We start from the raw sequence: 25,832 nt of genomic DNA on the forward strand, positions 1-25,832 counted from the left end.
AACTCATGGTGATCCTCCTGCCTCAGCCTCTCGAGTGCTAGGATTACAGGCAGGTGCACTCCCAGTTTAGAAGGCATGTTAAAAACATATCAAGCATGTGCACACTTCGGCAGCACATATACTAAAAACATATCAAGCACACTTTCATATGAAAGCTTCCTAGAACCTCGTATTTGCTTCACAGAACATATAGCCTTAGATGGGAAATGTTGCATCAAACCGAGCCCTGGTGCTTGGATTCTGTGATCCCCTTAATTAGAAACAGATTTGCTTGGCAGAGAATAGAGTTGGGTAACTTACTCATTCACAACTATCAAACAGACCAGACCTAATGCATCACAGCTACTGACCCACAGAGCTGTGGACACGAAGGTCACCCTAAGTCCCCAGATGGCGCGTCTAAATTGCTGAGCCATGCGCTAAGTGTGACCTATTCCCATGGACATGGAAACAGCGGGCAGGGCGCTGTCACACGGATGGTCTCAGGGGCATACAAAATACCGGTTTCCGGAAGGCAGCAGGTAACACTCACGGGAGCCCCTTAGTGCTTTCCTCGCATTTACCATGCGATTTCAGAGTCCAAGATTAAAGCCATTTTCCCTTAATAATACTTCACTTTCTTCCGAATCACTGAGTCTCTCCAAGTCCCCCCTCGGGTCATCTTCAGGAGAATGGAAACCGGAAGGGAACGAGTTTCTCCTGTTTTATGTCATCTTGTGCACAATTAAGCAGTGTGTTTTAGAACACAGACACAAAGGAGTCGCAGGCAGTGACCCCGTTGGGCTTCCGTAGCCCAGGGTTTCTTAGCCCCCACAGCCTCTCAATTGTCAAGGGTGGAATCACTGCGTCAGATCTACTTCCTTCAACAAGTTCCATCCCACTCGTACCCACCAGAAACACATTTCCGGAACAAAAGGAGGCTCGCCTTTAAAAAGGAAGCCGATAAGCTCAAGATAAGTCTTTCGGGAGGGAAGAAACTTGGCAGGGCTCCAGCGCATCCGACCCCACTGGAAACTGGCGACCTGTCCTTCCCTTCACCCTCATCGCTGTACAACGTGCAAAGGACACTGACCACTGAAACTACAGTGCCTGCTCCGCGTGACGCTTTTGCAGATCGGGATGGTAACGCCGGTGGGGAGGGGAAACCTTCGCTGTAGCTTTGGTGGTTTGCGAAGATACTCTCTACTCTCACCACGTGGCTTCCAGGAGGGGACGTTATGAGGGCTCCGTTCATTCAGCCCAGTGTGCAAGGAACCCTGTTTTGCTGGGTTGGGTATACGAGGCCATGGGTTCATGAAACAGAACCAAAGGAAATGATGGCCATAAAAAAACCAATGTAGGGCCGGACATTTAGCTCAGTGGTTCCCCTGCCTGCCTCACAAGTGCAAGGTGCCGAGTTTGATCCCCAGTACCGAAAACAAAAAAAAAACCAATGTAGCTGGGCATGGTGGTACACGCCTGTACTCCTAGCACTTGGGAGGCTGAGGCAGGAGGGTTGCCGGGAGTTTGAGGCCAGCCTGGGCTACACAGTGAGACCCTATCTCAAAAAAACCAACACATTCACACACGCGCGCGCGCGCGCACACACCTCCACACGTAGCTGAGAACAATTTTTCAGTGGGTACAGAAGAAGAACAGGGGGCCGGGGATTTAGCTCAGTGGTTTCACCGTCTGCTGCGCAAGCGCAAGGACCCCGAGTTCGATCCCTGGTACCAAAAAAAAAAAAAAAAACTGCAGAAGAAGTAGAGAAAGACAGCTAAGGGGAGAGTGGTGCAGACTTGAGAATGGAGATAAGTACAGCCAGAGAGAGTAGGAAACAAAACCAGGCAGAAGCAAGTAACAAAGTGTAGAGCCTGGTGGGCAAGATTGAGAATTTATTCCCAGCGCAACTGAAAATGACCTCGCAGTTCTAAACAGAGGACTGGAATGACCAGATTATGATGAGGAGGGTGAATTGTGTTCTACATCACTGGCTCCACCCAGCAGAGCCGGGTCATCTGCTGTCTTACCGTCCTTTCTGGTAAAGCTAAATAAAGAAATGAACAGGCATATGTACCACACCCACTCCTTTTTTAAATTAAAACTTTTCCTAATTATGTAGCAGGATGCTCTAAGTAGCAGGATGTAGGTACAAAATTATTATTCAAAACTGGACAGAAATAGGCTTCCGGGGTCAAAGGAAGATGCTGAAGTTCTTGTTGGGGAGAAACGGATTCTTTGTTCTGGGAAAGAGCACCCCTAGTGCAGAAGGTGGGCTGGACCAGAGGCCCACAGGCCCCAGGTAGTCACCAGAGTCACCTGCCTCTGGCAAAGGCTGCAGGACACATGCAAGAGATGCTCTGGGATGGAAATGAAGGAGCCAGTGGTTCCCTGGATGTGGTGAGGAGTTAAAGGAAAGTTCCTCCAAAGAGGACTAGTAAGCAGCTGGCTGGGATCTGCTGACTTGCAGGACCCCATGGGCGAGAGGGCTGTGGAGCAGCACCCACACACATGGGCTCCCCACGCCCAGCTGGAGGCAGATGGATCCGGAAGACTGCAGGTCGGGAGAGTCTTAGGAGCGCGAGACTTCGCCTCGGGATGTGCAGGGCACAGATGTTGTTTCAAGCCAGGTGTGATGTAGGAGAGAGGACGAGATAAAGGCGAAGGGTCTGGGAGGGAGGAGAGAAGTGCAGGATTTCAGTGGTTTCCTAACCACCTCTTCTTCCAGCCTAGCCCCTTCCTCTGCCTGGAAACAGTGTGATTTGTCCTCCATCTCCTAAGCCCAGGTGGCTTCTCTGACCTCAACTCCACACCACTGCCCCTGCTGCCACCGCCCTGGGCCCCACTACTCCAGCCACACTGGCTTCCTTGCTGTTCTCAAGTCCACCGGTATCCCCTACCCGAGGCTCTGCACGGGCACGTCATTTTCTAGGTGTCCCACATGTGTCTCTCCTTCTGCTCCTTTAGGTCATCAGTTAAATATGCCGGCAATGGATGAAGACTACCCTTGTCATCCTATTCTAAATTCCAGTACTCATCCATCCCTCTTCCTCTGCTTTCTAAAATTTTACAACATAAAATGAGGTGTGATCAAAATGAGGTGTGATCAAAATACATGGTGAATGTTGAAATTTTCAAAATTTATTTTACTAAAAGACACACCGCTAGTAGTCCCCCTCAAAATAGTGCCCTTGCTTTGAACACACTTATCCCATTGTTCTTGCCACTTTCTGAAGCAATGTTCAACACAGGTTTCAATCACACCTTGTATTTTTATATAGTATAATAGCATTGTTATAAGCAGATATCTATATGTAATAAATATAGAATAAGCAATATATAAGTGTAATTATTATAAACATATATACTAATATATATGACAATATGTTACACTATTTTTGGTACTTCCCCTTCATCTGTGATTTTCACTTTCAGTAGTTTCAGTACCCATGGTCAACCATGACCCGAAAGTATGAAATAGAAAATTCCAGAAATAAACAATCCGTAAGTTTTAACTTTGGACCATTCTGAGTACTGTGATAAAATCAATGCACTTACTGCTCCATCAGCCTTGGACATGAACCACCCTTTGTCCAGCATATCCACCCTATACATGCTACCTCCCTGCTTACTCAACTATGGATTGATTGTCTTCTTTTCACGTAATCCTTATTTTACTTAATAATGGCTCCACAGCACAAGAGCTGTGATGTTGGCAATTTTATTATAGCATGTTGTTATAATTGTTCTATTTTATTATTAGCTATTGTTATTAAATTTTTGTTGTGCTTGTTTTAGTCATATGTTGCTGGGACCAAATACCCAACACCCACAACTTAAAGGAGAAGTTTATTGTGGCTCATAGTTTTATTATAGACAGCTAAGTTAGGTAAAAATATTCTAGGCAGCCAGACAGGGCTAGGCCCTCAAGGGAGTCAGTGCAGAGGATGAAAACACATTACAACTGTGGCTGGAGGCACATCTGTTGAAGGCCAGACCTCAAGATAAAGATGGAGTGACCAGGCCTACATTCCTCCCCAAGGAATAGTCAGTATATATCCTGGTCCAATAAAGTCTAGATAGACATCAGTCACCCAGGTGATGTAGGAGAGAGGACAAGATAAAGAAGGGTCTGGGACACAGGGGAGAAGTGTGGAATTTCAGTGGTTTCCTAACTACCAGGACCTCCTGATTCATCTCTTCCTAAAACAGTCCTTGTTCTTTCCATGTACACTTGCTACGTGACCTGTTTCCCCGTTGGATTAATCTTTCCTAAGTGGCTATACCTACAATCTTATTGGTTGCTCATAGTTTTGACCCACATTGTACCCACCTGATGATTTTGCTCCTATCTCATGATTTTGCTCAATGAAACTTCCTCTGTGAAGTGGGGTCTACTACAACCCACTTTCAAGTCCCTCCTGGGTCTCAGAAGCTCTCTTTCTCTCTCAATAAAGTTGTTCCTACTCTTAACCTCCAATGTTTCTTAGAATTCATTCTTTGATTTTGGGGAACCAGAACTCAGCATATCTGACAGTTAGCAGGTCGGGATTACACTTATTCCCCCTGTATCAGTTTAGTCCACAGTCGGCTGATTCCAAGGCAGAACAGCATGGTGGAGGAGAGATGCTCACCCCTTGACAGCCAGGAAGCAGAGAGAAGGGAGGAGCGGGGGAGCAAGACACACCCTTCCAGGTCACACCCCCGGTGACCCACCTTTTTCAGCTAAGCCCACCTCCTAATCAATTTAACTATGACCTCATATCCATTGATAAGTACAGCACCCCCTGATCCATTCACTTTTCATACACATGAGAATTTGAGGGGACATTTTAGATCTAAACCATAACACTAGCTGATAAAGTAGGGTGGAAGCGAGGTCTAGAAAGACATTGGCCCAGAATTTCTCAATTAACCCCACACAGGGAGGGATGCTGTACTGTTCCCCCCAGAACTCTGAAAGGGTTGAATCTGTGTCCGAGACCATCAGGAAGCACAAGTGGCCGGCATTTGGTTTGAAACTCAAGACTTCGGTCGAAAGCTAAAACTAAAATTCTGGTTGTAACCCAGGGAATAATATATATATATATAAAACAATATATATACATACATATATATTTATTTATTTCAGTACTATCTGGTACCATCTGCAGTCTCAGGCATCCACTGGGGGTCTTGGAACATATCCCTCCCAGATAAGGTGGATTTATTATATGTACAATCATCTGGCATATTATACAGCAACTACTAAAATTCCCTACCCCCAAATGTAACTCCGTGAAGCTGTGTTCAGTATTACATTCCTAAGAGCCAAGAAAATTTCCTGGCATGAAATATGCCTCGTATTTGTGGGATGAAAAAATTCCCACAATTTGCGAGGGCACAGAGGAGAAGGGACCATAGGTATAACAGGAATCAAGAAAATACAGTTTTAGGGCTGGGGATTTAGCTCAGTGGTTCCAGCGCCTGCCTCAAAGGCACAAGGTCCCGAGTTCAATCCCCGGGACAAAAAAAAAAAAAAAATCTAAAAAAAATTTAAAAAAGAAAATACAGTGTTGCAGTAACTAAAAGAAGACATTGTTGATACAAGAAGTTGGCATTTCTGGGCAGTTTATGACCATGGCGGACACCGTTTATGACCATGGCAGACACTCCCTACACACCATCTTCTGTAGACCTCGGTTCCACTCTATGAGGAGGGTGCTACCCCCACTTCACAAATACTTCAGAGAAGTTAAGGGACTTTCCCAAGGTCACAGTGTGCACTAAATCCTGCTAAAGAGAAGTAAACTGTGCCCTCACAATGGCCCACTGAAAGATGCCCATGGAGACCGCTGTGAGCTGAACAGAAACTTCCAGACTAGAGAAGACTGAGGAACCAAAGAGGGGGAGCAGTGAGAATGGAGAGTCAGCACCTTCTCCACCGCTGGGCCGTGATGGTGAAGTTGAGGAAGACAAAGACAGGGCTACAGTTAAAGAAAGGGTGGGAAGGTTTCATTTTAGATGATGACAAGGTCATTTGCCTTCCGAAAAGCCAACCCTTTCAGGGTGTTCACGAACCCAAGTATGGGAACAAACAGCATAGAGGAACTATTTGCTTTTCTTGTTTCCTGCTCCAAAGAAATTTGGATTTTGCTTAAAAAAAAATTCCATGGCTGTGTGTAAAATTTGCTTTTCACATCCTAGATTACGGTGAAACCTACAGAGGAAAAGGTATGTAACTGGGTCATCTTAACAAAGACACAAAAAGATAACCTAGTACAGTTTTCTTGGAAGACTGCAAACTAAGGGCTTTAGAAAAATCAGTCGGGCCATGCTATTTGGTAGCAATGTGTGGAGCCCGTAGGCGGAGACCTAGCTGCCTGGTCTTTCTGTGGCCGCCCACTGTTTGCCTCTTTCCCCTTGGGTAAGTCGCTCACCTTCAGCATCAGTTTCCTCTAGAGATCAGAGGGATAATACTGATTTTGCCTCTCTTTGTTCAGGGAAGAATCAGACAAGATAGACCCAGTAAGAGTACTTTATACAAACAGAAGGTATTTCATGAAGGTAAACATTAGAAGACCCTTATAGAGTGTACAGCCTGGAGGCCTGCTTGGTTACACAGGCAAACATTCACCAAGTGATTCGAGATTAAAGACAACATTCAATGATAGCTGCACAATGCCAAATACTGTATGTTTAAGAAAGACCTGCGTATTTGCTTTTCATTGCCACCATTGGTGCAGCTGAAGCAGATTTCCTGTGAATCAGGTTAATCCGGGCTGAGCTTGTGGCCATGTCCGCTCTCTGAAAATGCTCAACGGGTGACATACTTTCAATTTGCTTGGATCTGGTGATGTACCGATTCTGGACCCAAGTCCTGCCATGGAGGCTTTTCTGGCCCATGCATTCACCAACCAAAGAAAAACCAGTATGGCCAGTCTAATCAGAGACTAAGCCACGCTTCAGCGCTCTCCCTTTAAAACTTCGTGCACAGGCCTCTCTTAGGGCAAGACTTCACATGACTCCGGCCCTGTGCCCGTTCCCTAGTTAACCATCACTCAGGAAGACATGGATGTGGCCTTCTCCAGTTAAAGGGACAAGGACAGAAGGAAACCACTTGAGATTTGTCACTTATCCTCCGTTAGTGTTAAAGTATCCAAGTCCTGCCCGTCAGCATCACTGTTCATTGCAAACATTGAAAATGTAGAATGGGGGTGGGAGCAGAGGATTAAGTCTGCCAGAGACCACATGCACGGGGCGTTTCCCTTACATAACATTCTGGGCTCCAATATCCTCCGCATGGGAGGGAGTCAAAGCCATTTCCATGTAGACATCAGCTAAAATCACAGCTTAACACAACTCTTCCCAGCACCTTCTTTTGTCTCCACAGGAGGAGACTGGCTCCCTTCCTCTTTCTGTCCCCCAATCCACACTGTCAGCCTCTTTTTTCTTGAGGTACTGAGGATTGATCCCACCGAGCTACCTCCTCAGTCACACCCACTTTGGGGCAAGGTCTCATTAAGTCGTTAAGTTGCCAGGATGGGCTTGAACTTGCAATCCTCCAGCCTCAGCCTCCTAGAGTGCTGGGATTATGGGTATCTGCCACCACACCTGGCTACTGTTAACCTCTTAAAACTATAGGGAATTCTCCTGGCCTCCAAGTCAGCCCTGGCTAGGTTCAAAGTAATATAAATGCAAACAAATAAAAGACAATGCAGTTTTTCTTTAGTGTGTGCTCAGGACTGAAACCTAGGTGTGGACTGGGGGACAACGTGATGACCAGTGGGGACCTTCCACAACACCCTCAGACCCACCTCTCCCTTCTCCCCGCACCTGAGCTACAGACTGAATCATCCGTGTCTCCACCCGCCTCAACTCTTGGGGCTGTGTTTTTGTGGGTTGTCAAGGCTGCTAGATGGAAGGATCCGTCCTTCCTCACAGAAGCCCTTCCCTCTGGGATCAAATGCTCCTGCACGGAAGTCTTCCCTGCATTGTTCAGGCAATCTCTGCTACCTCTTGTCTAAAGAGTATTTTGTTTATGGCAACCATAAAAGCTAATAATCCCAGTTACTGAGCGAGGACATGCTATGGGACAGGGATCATGTGGATCACTTTATTCATTTTATTTTGTTTGATCCTCACAATACTTTCCACGTGAACATGCTGTTAACATCCGTTTCTATAGTTGAGAAAGCTGAGGCAGGAAAAGGAGACCTGGGCACAGAGATCCATTCTGACTCCCACACGCTCCTATCTGTTGCTTTCTAATCTGTACAAGCATCCATCTGCCCTGAGAGTTCCTGAAGCCATACATCTTTCAATGCCCTATTATACTAATTCATTCACAGCCGGGCCCAGAGTGAGCATTTAGTTTGGGTGCTTTGGTGTGGTTTTGGGCATTTACAGATGGTTCCGGTGGCTGAGTCTCCTGGGCTCATGCTCTCTCATTGCTTTGTTCAGAACCCAGCAAGAAAGGCTTTTAGGACAGGTCAAGTGCAGCGATTAAATTGGTCTTACAACATCAGGAACCCCAACCCAGGAAAGGAGGAGAGATTTGACCCCTAAGTCTTTCTAGAGCCCAAAGGTGCCCACAGAACATAGGCACCACGTTTCCTAATTTGGCAACTGATTCCTGGGCCATAAAAGCCTGGCTGAGTGTATCCACAGATCCCTCAGAATGGCAACTCCAGGGGGCTCTGCTTTCTAGGTCTAAGCAAACCCACGTAGTCACTGGATCTTCAGGCTTCCTGAGGAGTACAACATTAGGAGGCAGTACGACCACGTGCCTCAAAGGTTAAAAGTATTGCACAGGCTCCAACGTTAATGTCTGCATAGGTCTCAACTCTGTCCCCATTCTTGTGATCTGGGACAAGCTATTTAAAGTCTATGCCCTAGTTTTCTTGTCTGAAAATAAAGATAATATCAGCAACTAGTCATTGATAAGCTGACCAGTAGGGCAGAGAGGAGAATGTTGGTAAAGTGCCTCCCATGGAGAACTTCAGGAAGGTTAGCTCTTGTTACTTCATAACTCCCACTGTTGTCAATATTGTTTCTATTGGTTAGTCATGCTTTTGCTCATGGAAGCAACTTTTCCATCTGAAAAACTCTATACAAAGATGACTGGTGAGCGCTGTGTCCTGCTCTACAGCACAGTGACGAGACAAAGGACACCTCCGACCATGAGAGGCGACACCTAACTGTGCAAGTTGTTCAAATGTGGTGTTTCTGAGATTTGGAGCCTCTCTTTCTGCCTCCTATGGATGTTGCCTTTAATCCAAGTTAAGTCCTCTAAGGTCCTACTTCACCTAAGACTGTACCCAATTTCCACCAGACACTTACAATGACGATTTGCAAACCATATCAGACCCAAGAACGACTCACTTGGATGTTTAAAAATCGCAGATTCTTGGGTTTGCCACATGGGATTACGATTTGCCAAAGAGCATCCCTGAAGACTGATACCACTGGTCCTATGAACCACATTCTGAAAAATACAGTAACTGACACCTTAGAAATATTTATGCATGTAAAATTTTTTGGAACTAGAGCTTGAACCCAGGGCCTTTGCACTGAGCATATCCCCAGCCATGTTTTACTTTTTATCTTGAGACAGGGTCTCACTAAGTTGCCAGGATGGGCTTCAATGTATGATCCTCCTGCCTCAGCCTCTCAGTGCTGGGACTACAGGCATGCATCACCAAGCCCAGCTCTCCCTTTATTTCTGGTTGATAAAGTACTATCATTCCCTCACACATTTGTGTAGTGGTATAATTTTCTTTAAGAAAGTCCAGGATACTGGGGATCAAACTCAGGACCTTGTGTTTGTGAGGCAGGCGTGGCACCACTGAGCTACATCCTCAGCCAAGGATCTTAACACGGTTGTGCAGATCCTGGAACCAAGAAGCCTGAGTCTCACCCCTTGTGACCAACTCTGAGGCTCCTTTTCCAAGTCACTGTGATGAGGGTGAGGTTGGCTGTCATGGACAATATGCTGCAGAAGCAGCTGCAATCTCTGAAGCACAAGGCGGTTGCAAACCCACTTCCTAAGATTCAGTAACAATTGACACGATATAGATAGATAGATAGATAGATAGATAGATAGATAGATAGATAGATAGACAGACTTCATATTAATACTATCTATACTGCCATGTAGTGTTTTATATATTTATTAAGCACACAGGCCGATGCAGGGTCTCTATCCATCTCAGTCCTCATGAGTCTGGGACCCAGGGTGTCAGGTGTCAGGCTGCAGGCTCGGACCTGCCCCGGACTGGCCAGTCTCATCTGAACATCCCTTTCCCTTCCCTGCAGTACCTGCAGGCAGCACAGCCTTAAGACCAACAAAGCCAGACTCTCGGGAAGACTCCCGGATTTCCAGTGCTGCCTTCACTCCCACAGGCTGACTCTGGGCAAGTTACTACAGTAACCCTCTGTGTGCCTCAGCCTTTTCATCTGCCAAATGGGATTGGTAGGAAAACAATCTTTTCTTCTATCCACCTTAGGCTCACTGGCTGTAATAAAAGCCAAATTAATTAGAGAAAAGTACATACATAAGTATATTTAGTATAAGTTTTATGTGCCCCAAGAGCCTTCCTAAGGAAATGGAGAGCCCAAGAAATGAGCAAAGCTGAGTGGTTTTTGTAAGAGTTTGCTGAAAGCTTGTGGAGAAACACAACTGGGTAAAAGGCAGGCGTGGTAAGAGTAGTAAACTGGGATTGTTCTCTTTATCTTCGGTGACAAGGGTGCTCCTATGTCTGGAGAGAGGGAGGTCACTTCTTACCTGAAGTTACTTATGAGCAGCTTTGGGGGAGAAGAGTGGAGGGAAGGTCAAATTAAGCCAAGGATCCTTGGCTCCAGATTTCTGGAACTTCTGCAACAGAAGCTTCTTCTAAAGGCTCAAAAGGAGTAAAAACATAAGCTGGGCGCTGCTACAGGTCCCTTGTGGAGAAAGCCTTCCTGCGTCGAGCTTGGCCATCTAGTGTGAGATTCTGCATTGATATGGGCTATTGAGTTTCCTTTTGCACTTGAGTTGGTTTGAGTCAGATTTCATTATTTGCAAATGAAAGAATTCTGTCCTTTCTTTATTGAGACACAATCCACATGCCATTCAGTGCGCAGTTCAGTGGCCTTTAGCATATTTGTGCAACTGCCACCATGATGTAAGAGTTTTGATTCAGAGGTCCTGAAGCTCAATAGCTCCGGGAATGGGGTTGATGGTAACTTGGACAGGCAAGTGCAAATCGACCTCCAAAGTCCCCAGATTCTGAAACTACTTCTAACATAAAGAACAACTTGTTTGTTACTAATGATAAATCTGTGCAAATAAGGACTCTTCACGGGCTGTGGAAAGTTTTAGAAATACACTTCCTGGAAGAACCTCAGAGGTCTGGATCTGGCCAAAAAAGTGTAATTCAGTCTGCAGTAGGATGCACTGTGCTGAGCCGTACTCAAGGACAGAAGGCTTTTGCTCTACCTGGGATATCCTGTGAAAACACATTAAGAACACCCAGGAAATTATCATCAGCAGGGATATTATTGGTGGTCATTGTTTTTAATGGTTTTTTCCTTAGTGAGCTCTAGAAAAAGTAATTTGAACCCTATTAAAAAAAAAGTCCTGGGCCTGGGATGCAGTTCAGTGGTGAAATGCATGGCTGGCAACCATTCGGCCCCAAGTTCGATTCCCGGTACAAAAAACAAAACAAAAAAAAAGCCCTGGATGTTTTATTCAAATTTCAAGCAGGAAGAAGTACAATGTTTAAATGGAGTTCTTTAGCATGGTCCTTAAATATACTTTAAGGAGCAAATCTTAAGAAGAAGAAAAACCATGCATAATTCCTCCATCGTGGTAGAACTATTCTGAGGACTTTGGTGCCTTTTTGCTCACTGTTCTTCGAAGTATTGGTTGTGTATGGCTGGAATTGGGAGGGGACACAGCTCTAATCTAAGAGGTCCTGGCACACTCCCTCCATTATCCATCCAAAACACAAATATCCTCAGCCTTCAAAGCCAGTACAATCAATCCGACCATAACCTTTCCCTCTGCTAAGGTTGGTCAGGCCCAGATCTCCAGGGATCAGGCTGATCAGCATCACTGGACTCCCAGCCCACATGGTTCTATACAGCTCCCAAACCCTTCCACCCTGTCCCTGGAACCGACAGTTTGTCATCAGCAACGTCCTCTGTATCCTTCAGCTTCGGACATGCTTCACTCTCTTGGTCTAACTGAATTCTTGGTTGTCCCCATGGACCCTATTTCTCTGCGGGTCTCTCCTGCTCCTTTTGTGCCACGGCTCCGGGTGCCACCGATGGCCTGCTCCTCTGTGTCTGTGATCTCCCCATCTCTCAACACCCACCAGCTTGAAGAATTGTGGTCATTAGACCACGCCACTGGCTACCTCCCTTATTGCAGTCACCAACAGAACCCCATCACTTCTCCCTCCTTTGAAGAGTGTAGATCCTGACACACTGATTTTAGACCTGGACAACATTGTTTGTTTTTTAAAATACTTGGTAATTTCCAAACCCAATATTGCTGCTTCTATGTTCCTTGAGTGGTTTCCCATCAAATCTTTTGTTCTCCATCCTCCCTCAGCTTCCCCCCACACTCATACTCTGGAGTCTGGGCCATGTCATTATCCCAAATCACACTGTCTCCATCATCAACTTATGCCTCCCAACTATTTTCTAGATTCCCAGCTCACTCCCCCAGTTCCCTCCCCGTCCAAGAAGTCAGAATGCTCTGATCCTACTGTCAGCAAAGCAATACCCTGCACATCCTTCCTTTGCTTCACTCAACAAAGTAGGTTCCTAACCCCCTACTTCTCCTTCCCTTCATAATATTCACCCAGCAAAACCTCCACCTGGGTTAACACTAACTTATCCCGTGCTGTACCCACACAACTCAACGCCTAGAGAAAAACATCTGTCTGGTCTCAATATAAATTCATGATCGGAAACCAGGACTATCACCTGTAATCCTACCTTTTTTTCCCTGGGCCACTTAGCCTCTCCTTCTGCTGGATGGTGAGTTCATACTTGAGTAAATTAGCTTTCCATTACTGTAACAAATACCCGAGATGATAAGCTTATAAAGAGGAAAGGTTTTTTCGGCTCACACTGTTGGAAGTTTCAGCCCATGAACAACTGGCCCCATTGCTTGGTGCCTGTGGCAACACATTCCATCATGGCGGGCGTGTGTGGTGGAGGAAGCCCATTTGCCTCATGGCTGAGATGTGGAAGACACAGAGAGGAAGAGACTGGGGTCCCACCATCCTCTTCAAAGGCTTAACTTCCTCCCATCACCACCTCCCAATCATGCCATGGGCCAGGGACCAAGCCTTTACTACATGTGCCACTGGAGAGACAGTTAAGACCCAAACTACAGACAATCCTCTCTCCTCAGACCTTCAGCACTTCTTCCTCCCCTGACTTCACTCTCGCCTCATGACCTTGTCTGCCTTTTTTTTTTTTCCTAAGCCTGAAGCAGAAAGAAGAGAACTTCCGTGAGTCCCCACTGCATCTGCCCGTCCAACCAGGTCTTTCCCCGGCACCTCACTCTGCCTTCCTCCGCACTGCCGGGCCCGAGCTGCGCGACCTCAAGGCCAACTCCTCCTCACGCTCCACATCCCAGCCTCTCTCCTCTGCGCAAGGGCACTGCACCAGCAACTCTCCCCTCACTCTCGCGGCATCTTATTTTCTCTCTGTGAGGGTCATCTTCAATGTCTCACAGACACACCGTTATTTTCCCAGCCTTAAAAGTCCCTCCCTGGATCCCCTGGACCTGTCGTTACTCTCGTCACTCCTGCTGCTGACCTCCCCTCACTGGGAGAGAAGCCTGCGCGCTCAGGAGCCTCCTCCGTGGCCCTCTGGGCTCCAGTCCTCTTCTCCCAGAACACGCGCCAGGATGTCCGTGCTCAAGGCCTCTGGATTCACTGTTTCCTGGAATGCTCTCCTCCAGACCTGTGCAAGCTCACTCCCTGCGTTCTCATCCTCACTCACTGTCATCTTTTAACTGAGGCTGTTGCTCGGCCCCCTTGGGAGAGCCTGCAAGCATGCCCAGGTACCCTCTGTCTGCCCTGCTCTATTTTCCTTCCTACCGCTTCTCTCTCCCAGCTACCATCTAGCATTCATACTTGTAGGTGCATGGACTGTTTTCCCCACCAGGACAGACGTTCTTCCAGAGCAAGCAAGTTTTGTTTACTGTGGAATGTGTCCCTAGCACTGCAACACACGGGCACACAGTAGGTGCTCAATAAATATCAGTTCAATGAACGAATGATTAAAATTAAAGACAGACATAATGTCACATTACCTTAGCGATTTCACAATCATGTCTATTTACGGTTCTTCTAGCGCCTCTGTATTAAAGTTCTCTGGATCAAACACATGGACCTTCATTGTAGCTTGTTCTATGATAAACATGTCTTTTGGGGCTTCAGGTACACTTGACTCCAAATAAGAAAAGTCAAGGGCCTGGAGTGCCTTCAGCAATTCACTGAGTCTCTTTCCCAGCTTTCATTTTGGTTTGGAGGGAGGAGGCCTTTGTGTCCACCTTGGGGAGACAGCAGAGCACATGTCAGGGAAAATTTCAGAGTAAGTATTTGGTAACAGAAAAGATGATTAAGAGCTTGATCATGAAACCCATAGATGCTAGAGGGGAAAACAGGAGCCAAAATAACAGAAGAATCAGTCATGTCACCTAAGAATACGATTCTCAGGATCCAAAGGACATCTAGGCCCAAATCAGCTTCCAAAGTTCACAGGAGAAGTGGCACTCCATGACGCAATTGTGGGTAAATATCTTATCCACGATTAAAAGTAAAAACAAAACCACACAGGATGGAGCTTCCGATAAGCCCTGGAGACAGAACGACCTCTGACCTCCACTATGGCTTCCGGTGCTGGGCCACACAGTTCTCAGGAGGGCAGATTTCCGTGTGAGCCCCAGACTGTGGCAAAGGGCGGCTCTCGGCCTCCCTGGATGCCTGGGGCCCAAGGTAAGACGGGCGCTGAAGCCCAACCAATGATGAATGAATGAGGGATACGGGAGGAACTGCTTCCCAAATCAAGGCTCCTCAACCTCCATGCCAGACCACTCCCCAGATCATCTTGGCCTCTGGGGATGTGTCTGCGCCCCACGAAGGAGCTGCGCCTGCTACAACGACACAATCTGAGTGGCCAATGTTCATTTCCATTTAAAAACACTATATTTTAGCAGAAAAATAGGACCAGGGAGGCACCATTTATTACTCCAGGCTGACAGATTTCATTAGCAGGTTCTTGTTTTTCTCCCCTGGAGGAAAGTTTGTTTCCATAGAAGGATTTCCCCTCTTTGTGTTCATTCTTCATTCACAGCTTTTGTGTCTGCTTTTGCTTTTTATCTTTGCATAATCCTTGCTGTTTCAAGACTCGGAAGAGACTGCACTAGAATCCCTCACCCTCCCCTGCAAGTATCTCTGGTTCATGCCAGCTGTGGCTGACACATTTCCCTGGCTTCCCTTCACAGCTTTGTTGTGGGAAAGGATGCTGGTAAATTGCGTGGTCAAGGCTCAGATAACCTGGTGTTTGTTTCTGAGACCTTTTCCGTAAGTTGTTCAGCCCAGGTTCTGTGCAAGAATTAGTTCACTTTAATGGAGTTCCTGGAGAGAAGTGTCCAGTTCTGAATGTGCTGTGTAACACCTGACCTCGGAAGAAGTTCCGCAAGGTGTTGGAGGTAGAAGTCCCAAGGTTCTTGGCTCTGAATCCCAGGGAGCCCACTGCTCTAGAATAGCTTCGCCATGGAGGCAAGTGTCTGTCCCCAGAGCTGGGAACTGTTGGGTGGAGCAGCAAACCAAGTGACACAAAGAGGGCACCACCAGTAGAAGACAATCCCCATGAGCAAAGGCAGGGGCCACTTCTCGTTTTTGGTCACTCTGCCCTAGTGCCCAGCAGAACGCATAGCTCAGGACTGGGGTTTAGTAGACATTTATGCAATGAATGAATGAGACAGAAAGGTAAGGTGCTACAAGGAGCCCACCCAATAAAAAGGAGAATTTTGGAAGAGATAAACCCTGCTATGCTCATGTTGTCATGTTTAATTTTACTAGAAAATACTTGTAATTCTATTGAAACCTCAGGTTGGTGTGGCCTGAAGAAAAGAAATATCAGTCACTTTTTTTTGGTTATATATGATGAGCAGAGGGAGAGGGAGAGAGAAACTGAGGACTTCAGGCAAAACCAACGGTGCCTAGTGGGTGAGACACCAAATTAATAACTCGTCTATATGAGGCAATAGCTGTGGGAGATATTTGTGTGTGTATGTACAGTGTCACAATTCATTGAGTACCTGTCACATGTCAATCACTATTTAACTCTTCTGACAATGCTAAGATGTCTTAGTATTATTATTTCCATTTTACAGATGAAGAAATTAAGGCTCTGAGAAATTAAAAATGGCTCAATATAAAGCAGGCTTGAAAATAAGATGACTTACCATTTTTCCAATGAAAATAAAATTACTTCCAAAGATTTTTGGCTAACATGAATAAAAAAGCTCTTCAGAACAACAAAATCTCTTCTATGTGCTGTTCCAAACAAAGAATCTATCAAGGTCATTGCCTTGATTTTTTCTTTGGCTAAAAGAAGAGATAGAAATAATTTTTTGAGTTTATTTCTCAGAGAACAGCTGTACTGACAGACCTAACTTTATATTATCTTTGGGAGTTATAGCTGCCAGTTTGAATACTTTACCCCATGACAATTAATTAGCATGTGATAATATTGCTGTGTACGGTATTATTAAATTTTAGGAAGGCTGGATGTCTCCAAGTGGACTTCCTAGAGACAACCTAAAAGGATATTTAATGGTAACCAAACAGAGAAGAATTTTATTATGAGCATGTTTTCAGCCTTCAGTGTTATCCAGAAGCTTCCTTCTCAAGGGTCTTACTGCTTAGCAATAATGTCTCTGTTTCAGTCTCATTTAGAGCCCTGAAGTTTTCCTTAACCAGTGATGTTAAAAAGGGAAAATGCTGTTTCAAGGCCATAGGCAAGATATCTGCTGAGTTTGAGCCAGACAAGTCTGAGGCTAAATCAAAGAATATGAGGAGAAAAAGATGTTCAAGAAGGGAATACGAGACCTACTACATTTTTCTTCTAGGTATGTGAACATATAATCATCTACCAGTATTTATCAATTTAATTCAATATACATATTTCAAATATTTTCATCCTGACTAAAGCCACTTTTTGGGTCAATTGACACAGTTTTCTGGGCTGGGATGTGACTCAGTGGTATGCAGAAGTCCTAGGTTCCAGCTCTAGCACAGCAAAAACAAACAAAAACCGTCATTCTCTGGAGCTTCTGTGTTTATCTTGTTTCCTCAGTAGAAACTCAGAGGAATGCAAACACAGCCCTCCTCTCATATGTTTTTAAATTATTCCAGAACTTATAATCATTTCTCTAAACCCTTGAGTCGTTCCCAAAATGCCAATATTATGAAGGGCATTGAAATGAACATCGTTATGGATAAGCTTGGACATGTGTCCTTACTGCTTTCTATAGGATGTCCCTAGGTTGAAGGGTATTCATCTCCCTAAGGTCTTTATTCACATTGCCAAACTCTCCAGAAAGATTATACCATATATATTCTAAGGTAAACATTTCATTGTGTTTTGTCTTTGTTATCATAGCTACAGGGTTTGGCTATAAAGATTGATAAACTTTCAACCTTTAAGAAGTATAACATATAAGAAGTGGGTACAGAATATAATCTACAGTACACAGTCTGATGAACCTTTTTAAAGCTATACCTCTACAATACCACCCATATAAAAATATAGGAACTGTTTGCATCCCAAATCTTTTATTATTATTCTCCAAATCAGTTCTCTCCCAACTCCACCCCAGCATAAGGGGTAATTTTTTTTTTTTTTTTTTGTACCAGGGATCAAACTTGGGACCCTCTGCTTGTGAACCAGGCGGTGGAACCACTGAGCTAAATCCCCGGCCCAAGAGGTAGTATTTTAACTTCTTTCTATGACTATTAATTAGTACTACCTCATTCTGAACTTCCCAGAGGTACTCCTTTTATATCTGGTTTCTTTCTTTCTTTTTTTTTTTTTTGGTACTGGAGATTCAACTCGGGTCCGTGCACTTGCGCAGCAGGTGGTGATATATCTGGTTTCTTTCACTCAACAATATCTCTGAAATGCATCCATATTTTTGCATGCTTCACTAGTTCATTATTTTTAATTAGTTCATCATTTTTATTGCTGTGGAGAATTTTTATTGCTGCAGAGTGTTTTGCAATTTGAAAATATCTCATTTTATTTTATCCATCCCAGTGATGCCCATTAGGGTTATTAGTTTGGAACAAAGCATTTAGAGAAAGGTCTTTTAGAGAAAAATGTACTTATTTCTCTTGGGTGTCTCTATCTAATTCAAGTTGAGCATCCGTGATCCAAAAATCCAAAATCCATAAAGCCCCTAAATCTGAAATCTTTTGTGTACCAATATGACACCAGTGGAAAATTTCATCCCTGCCTTCATGTTATGGGTTACCTTACCACCAAAACGCAGGCATGCAAGCCAGGTGTGGTGGTGCACACCTGTAATCCCAGCACTTTGGGAGTCTGAGGCAGGAGGTTCTCAAATTCGAGGGCAGCCTGGACAACTCAGTGACTTAGTGAGACTTTGTCTCATAAATGAAAAACTAAAATGTTGCCGGCCTTGCAAGCCCAAGGTCCTGAGTTCAATCCCCAGTACCAAAAATAAAAAAATAAAAAATAAAAATAAAAAATGTCTGGGGATGTATCACAGGCACACTAAAAATCCTGTACAAAATTACCTTCAGGATCTGTGTATAGAATATATATGAAAAAGAAATGAATTTCCTACTGACTTGGGTCTTATCCCCAAAATATTATACATACACAAATATTCCAAAATCCAAAATAAATCCAAAATACTTCTGTTCCCAAGCATTTTGGGTAAAGGATACTCAAAGCGGTAGAATTATTGTTCTTGGAGGTGGGTATATGTTTAATATTAGTAGAAACTGCTGGGACTTTTTAAAATGGCTGAACCCACTTATGTTCCCATGAGAGAGTTTCAGCTATTCCACAAGGTTACCAATATCCCGAATAAACCTTAAAGGTACTGGGAGGTATATGACAGGCCAAGGTCTTCACATGTTTAGATTTCAGTCCAGTAATTTGCTCCAGATTTCAATGGTGGTACACAGATACAGCAACAAAGAAGGAAGTTCATGTGGTTGATTCAGATGGTTGATTCAAGTAGAAAGTGTCCAATATCATCCTGGTCAGTACATCTGAGGCCATCTAACAGGCAGAAGTATTGGGGAAAGGTCCTATTATTTTTCAGGTCCCTCTAAGATGAATCTCTGTATGTTCTCTATTTTATTCCATAAAATGCCACAAAGTAAACAATATATACAGACATGTATCTCAAATCTAAGAGATTATACATCTAATTACTAATATCATGATACTCAGCATAATAAGATTTCTCACCTCCATATGAAATCTCAAAAAATATATAGTCTTTGATCCCCAGTACCAAAAAAAAAAAAAAATAAATATATATATATATATATATATATATATATATATATATATATATATAGTAATGAGCAGAAGCCTCACATGTCCCAGAGAAGGGTGCATTACTGGGTTCATTTTATAAACAAGAGACCTGAGTTTTAAAGAGGTGTGGCTGATGAGACTCAACATTTCAGAGGCTATGTAAAAGGCAGGCGACCAACTCCAGTTCTTTGTCTTCCACCTGAATCATTGCCAGAAACTTTATCCAAGTGCACACTTACAGAAGTAATTTATAACTGCCTACCTGGCAGCTGTGGCCATCTGTTAAAACAGTTGGAGCCAAGAATGTCTGAATCTGCACAAATACCAAAGGGAGAATCCGAACTCACAGGACACCTCCCCACTTCCCAGGCCCAAGGGTGGCAGCCATACCAAGGAGTTTCTCCACCTGCCCCTGAGGATCCACTCCGCCTTCTCTGGGACCCCAGGGCACAGGCTGCGTGCTTGGACAGTAGCAGGGAGGGAGAGAGGCATGAGGCCAGGGCATCTGCTTCTCTTTCATCCTTGTCTGTGGCTCGCTCCTGGCTGTGTTCCTTAATTGACGGCCACTTCCATACAGCCTCTCCATGCCAGGTGTGGGCATGAGCTCTTTCTTCTTCAAGGGGTGGGCAGGCATCAGCCCAAAGTGGTCCTGCACCATCTCCTGAGTTTTCTCTCCACCTATGTGAGGAGGTCCTTAGTAATTCTTTTCAAAGGATCCCATTTGGAGTTATCATCTGTTTCCTACTGCAGCTCTAGCTGATACTAGGGTCCTCTCAAAGCTCCAGCTGGGAGGTTCATAATAAATGGAAAGAAGGGCATGGCACCCATCCAGTTTGAGGAGGTTTGGAGGAGGAATGTGAATGGATAGGCTTCTTTCCACTTACCCATCAACAAGCCACCCTCAGGGTGTTAGTGGTGCCTCTTCAATCAGCTGCTACATAGCATGGGGGCAGGGGGACAAAGGGACACACAGACTACCTGCCAGACCCAGAACAGGGTCTTTCATCTTCACCACTGTCTTTGTTGGCTGAGACAAAATACCCAACACCCAAAGTTAAAGAAGGAAAGGCTCACGGTTTGTAGAGGTTTCAGTCCATAATCAGTTGGCTCCAAGGCAGGGTGGCATGACAGACAGGCATCACAGAGGAGAAACAGTTCATGGTGAGCAGAAGGCAGCAAAGCAAGCAAGGGATCTTCTTTCTGTCCCTTTTACACTCTATCTAGGCTCTTGGGATTAGGGCAGTGCCAAACCAATCAGTGGACTGATTTAGTAATCACAAACCCTTAATCCCAGCATCACACACTCTAGATTCAGCCACCTCTGAAAAAGCTCCACCTATGACCTCATGAGGCTTTGGGGGGACATCTAGACACAAACCATAACCATGTTACCATGTGCTGTGAAACCTTGAAAAACTCAGCAAAATCCAAATAATAACAGAATCAATCTTGTAGTATTATTGAGTTATACTTCATGTTAGCCAACAGGTTAAGAAGTGATAATTGAGAGAATTAAATAAGATAATACATGTAAAGTGCTGAAGACATAACATAATACATGTTCAAAATGTTAACTGTTAATAACAATGATGTTGATGGTAGTAATGATAACTTATAATAAGCACCTGAAGTAGATATCACTGCCCATTTTAAAGATGAGGAAACCAAGTATCCATGAGCTGTGTCACTTTGTTCACACTAGGATCCCCAGGGCTAGAACAATGCCTGCTATTTAGAATCATTCAGTATTTGTTGAATGAATGAATGAGTGAATGAATGAATGAAAGCTGTTATGTGTAAGTCCCATGCCTTTGGGAACTTATAGAGAATGCAGATGGACACAAGGAACATAACCTTAACACAAATTAGCCTGAGATAGGTAGCACAGAAGCATAACAAATTATGAGGTAAAATGAGAAAAGAAGGCAGTCTGAATTAGCTGAATAACACAGAATTTAAAAAGAAATATAATGTTGCTTTTAGGTACCTTAATCTAAGCTCTCCATCTTCTCAGGGAGATATTCCAATGGCCTCTCTTTAATAAGCAGATGAAATAATTTATAATTAGCAACACTATTTGCCTTAAACTGTTTACAACTTCAGTTGATAAATCTCTTCTTTTTAGAGAGAGCAAATGGGACTTTCGACCCAAATTGAGTGAATGAATCTAAATTAGTAACATCTTGAATTATCTCAACAGCAGCCCCAAGTTGTATCTCTTGTCCTTTTCCTACTGAAATACAACAGGGTGCTTGTACAGATTTTTTTTTCTTTTGGCTTTTGAAGAGGAATATCTTTAGTTTTTTTTAATTATAAGAAATATATATTTCTTTCTTTTCTTTTTTTTTTTTTTTTTTTTTGTGGTACTGGGGATTGAACCCAGGGCCTTTGCACTGAACTAAAACTCCAGCCCTTTTTAATTTTAATTTTAATTTTTATTCAGACACCCTAAGTTTCCCAGGCTGGGCTCAAGCTTGCAATCCTCCTGCCTCCATCTCCCAGAGTTCTGGGATCATAGTCATGCATCACCACACGTGGCTACTTTTTGTTTTGAAATGTTCCCAAAGTACGAGTTTAAAAAGTAGAAACCAAAGCAACCCATCCCTTCTCCTCCAAGCTATCCCACCTCTCCCCAGCCCAATCGCCAGTGGACTGAACCCAGCCTGTCCCTGTTCCGTACAGCCTGGGAGATAAGAATGGTTTTTACGTGGCCAGGGATTTAGCTCAGTGGAGCGAAAGGTCCTGAGTTTGATCCACAGTACTGCAAAAAAAAAAAAAAAAGAATGGCTTTTACATTTTTAAATCTTTGGAAAGAAGAATACTTTGTAACGTGTAAAAGTATATAAAATTCTATTTTTCAATATCTGTAAACAAAATTTTGTGATCCTATTACCACATCCATATGGCTGTGTATTATCCGAGGCTGTCTCAGCCAGAGCTGCCGGGGTGAGTAGCACCCTTGGTCTAACACAAAACAGATACTTCAGCCCTGCTCAGACCCCTCCCCTTCTAACTCATGCTTTCTTACCCATCCATCTACATAACAAATTGTTTGCTACAATAACTCCTGTTTTCATTTATTGTGATTGCCTTGGCCCATACAGGCCGCTACAGCAAAATGCCATAGATTGGGTAGCATCTAGACAACGGAAATGTACTTTTCACTTCTTAGAGGTCCCAGTCAAGGTGCTGGGAGATTCGGTGGCAGGCAAGTGCCTGCCTTCTCCTGGATGCTGCCTTCCTGCTGTGTTACAGTTGAAGTGTGATCAAGTCCACAGGCCTCTTCTATAAAGGCTCCAACCCCATTTGTGAGGATGCGGCCCTCAGGCCCCAGGCACCTGCCAAAGGGCCCCTGTCCTAACACCGCTACATTGGGGACCAAGTCTCAACATAAAACTTGATGAGGGTGCAAACATTCAGACCACAGCAAGTGTTCTGGGTGAGTGAGGAACCTCCCAGAAAAAGTGAGATGTCAGCCTTCTGCTCTCTTAGCTAATCTGAAGAACTAACTCCTGGCTGTGTAGTGCTCATACCTAATTTTCAGTGACTCACATAAGCATAACATTGATGTAGCTCCAATTACCATGATGGCACTTTGTAACTGTCTGCTAGTAAATGTGTTTTTTCCTCAGAAGATATCAATTCAGTCAGTTAAACTGTTACTAATGTAGGTGGTTTTTGGAGTTTGCTTTAGTGAGGGCAGAGAAAAACATTTTCCGAATGCAAAAAGAATTTCTAGGATGATTTTCAGAGATAGTTTGAATTTAAGAGTTAAGTTTTCAGTAGATGAGACTTCCTGTAATAGCACTGATATTTTAAAAATAAAAATCTTTTGATGTCACATATGATTCTAATTTATATTGGGTAAACAAAGTTGGCAGGGTGCAGGTACCTACTGCTATCTAACATGCCATCCCCAAATTTCAAGGCTTAAAACACTACTCATTTATTTTGCTCATAAAATCTGCAACCTGGGCATTGTTCAACGGGGACAGTGCACCTCTGCTTTATGTGCCATTAACTGGGGCCACCTGCCAGAGGGAGGGATTGACTTCCTAGAGGCTCTTTCACAGCTTCACAGGTGTGGAGCTGGCGGTAGGCAGGGAGCTCAGAGAGAGCTGTCAACTTGCGTCCAGCGTCCATTCCCCATGGGGCTCTGAGGCACTTGGGCTTCCTCACAACATGGCAACTAGGTTTTAAGAGTCAGTGTTCAAAGAAGCCTCACAAGACTTCTCCCATTCTGACCTCACCTGGCAAGGTCTCCCCTCAACCCACCAAATAAGTAAATCATGCAGCCCTGCCCAAGTTCAAGGGGACAGGAACTAGAATTCTTGTCTCAATGGGAGTCCTTGTGAAGAATTTATGGCCATCCTAAAGCTATCTTATCACATAAACGTATCTCTCAGAATCACGGTTTCAATATAAAGTGGAAACAAAGAGAAGCCCAGGATAGACCTAGAGTACTCAGAAGTTGGACCAACTGTCCTGGGAGAAGGTGACAGTGGTCACCTGTGACTCCTCGCTGCTCTGTCCTGAACCAACTGTGTGATTGTGGACACTCTGCCTGCCCTTTCTATGTCCTCGTATCTTCATCTACAAAACGGGTGAAATACTGATGTTTATGCCACTGATGTTTATGGCATACTGATGTTTCTGGAGAATTAAGATTCCGCCTAAACAAATTGGTTTAAGAAAAACCACTACATTACACATGCACAGAAATATGCAAAGTGATAAGTGCTCTGTGAGGTATTACAAATCAGACAGACTTATCCGACCACCAGCACCCAGGGCAAGACACTGAACCCTGCCAGGACTGGGAGACACTAGGGAGGAGGAGGGGCTGCGGCAAACAGGAGACAACAGAGCCTGGCTCTCACCAGCGACTGCTATGTAGCAAAAGGCAGGAGGTTTGAGTTGAACAGCTCACAGCAGAGGGCCGGACTCCGGCCACAAGCCCCAGGGACTTAGGCACAGGAGGTGTCAGCAGAGCACACACTAACAATGAGAGGAGGATCCGGAATCGTGGCGAGGGATGGGAAGATGGAAGAGGACAGAACAGAAAGGCAGTGTCAGCGGAAGTTGGCATTTTGGGTCCGGCTGACATGGCAGGGAAACAGGTCCGGGCTTCACTGGGCTCAAGTTTCCGGAAACAAGCTTGGTTGAAATTGCCCTAACACAGAAAGGAGGCTTCCAGGTACTACTGGGGGAGACTCAGAGGCAAACTCCCGCCGCCAGGTGTGCTGGCCCTTCACCCACGGCAGTCCCTGGGAGGCAGTTAGGGGGCTGCTCTCCTCCCATGTCTCTCTCCTCTCCCGTCCCTGTCTGTCCTGCTTTCCTACACACTGCCCTTCTGCGAGGAGTTCCTAAGCTTTCTTCTTCTTATAAAATATCTCAAAGGATATGTACTGTTGGAAGACCTTGGTGCTTCTAATTCTTTTTGGAAAAGACAGATACAAATTAGGGAGATAAAATCTAGTTCTTCAACTCTGTGTATGAAATCCAAGGCATTTATTTGGTAGACCTCTTCAGATATCCCTTGCTTTCCTAACCTTGGTGGTGTTTTTCCTTGTGTGGAGTTTTTGCAGTACTGGGGATTGAACCCAGGGCTACATCCCCAGTCCTTTTTATTTTATTATTTTGAGACAGAGTCTCGATCAGTCACTAAATTGCCCAGGATGGGCTAGAACTTGCGATTCTCCTGCCTCGGCCTCCCAGAGTGCTGGGATTACAGGCCCAGCTTGGTTATACTTTAAGCAGTGGCTAACAAAATACTCAGCAGTGGTGGTGGGGGTGGGGATCTGGGATCATTAGCAACCAACTGGGAAACTGACAGATCCAGGGATGGCTGCCCACAGATACAGATGGGCAGAGCAGCACCAGGGAGAGGACAGGTGTATCCCAAACTCTTTAGACAGAATGACTCTCTGAACCTTAAATTATGCCCACTGCTTGCTACAGGAGACAGTGCTCGTAAAGCACTAGCCTGGCCAAGAGCAGCAGACCTCCCAGCCCTTCCCTCTTTCCTCTGGAAATATGCTGTCTTTTGTTTTATTTTGTTTTGTGGCAGGGTCTTGCCATATAGTTCAGGCTGGCCTTGAACTTGTGGCTATCCTCCTGTCTCAGCCTCCTCAATGCTGGGATTACAGGCACATGTGGCATCATGCCCAGTCTGTTCTGAATTTTACAAATCATCAGTACCCTGAAGACAGTATAATGGTACAGCTGGCTTGTTCATGTGTGGGACCATTTTTTTAATGCTCAACACACATTCTATCAAAAAG

General features: G+C 44.6%; 1 protein-coding gene across 6 annotated transcripts in view; it reads right to left on the reverse strand.

Annotated features, from left to right (window-relative positions):
• Positions 1–25,832, reverse strand: part of Tmcc3 (transmembrane and coiled-coil domain family 3) — a 216,354-nt gene that overhangs the window by 86,339 nt on the left and 104,183 nt on the right. The window contains exon 4 of one of the 6 annotated variants that reach the window (XM_087192598.1): positions 14,276–14,515. The exons of the other annotated variants lie outside the window; for them this stretch is intronic. The gene's annotated coding sequence lies outside the window, so the exon portion shown is untranslated. The remainder of the gene's footprint in view (positions 1–14,275; positions 14,516–25,832) is intronic. 6 annotated transcript variants of the gene reach the window in all.

The sequence above is a fragment of the Heterocephalus glaber genome, unplaced genomic scaffold (genome assembly GCF_053883595.1).
Source record: "Heterocephalus glaber isolate CG9 unplaced genomic scaffold, H.glaber_assembly_v1.0 deba00001572, whole genome shotgun sequence".
Lineage (NCBI taxonomy): Eukaryota > Metazoa > Chordata > Mammalia > Rodentia > Bathyergidae > Heterocephalus > Heterocephalus glaber.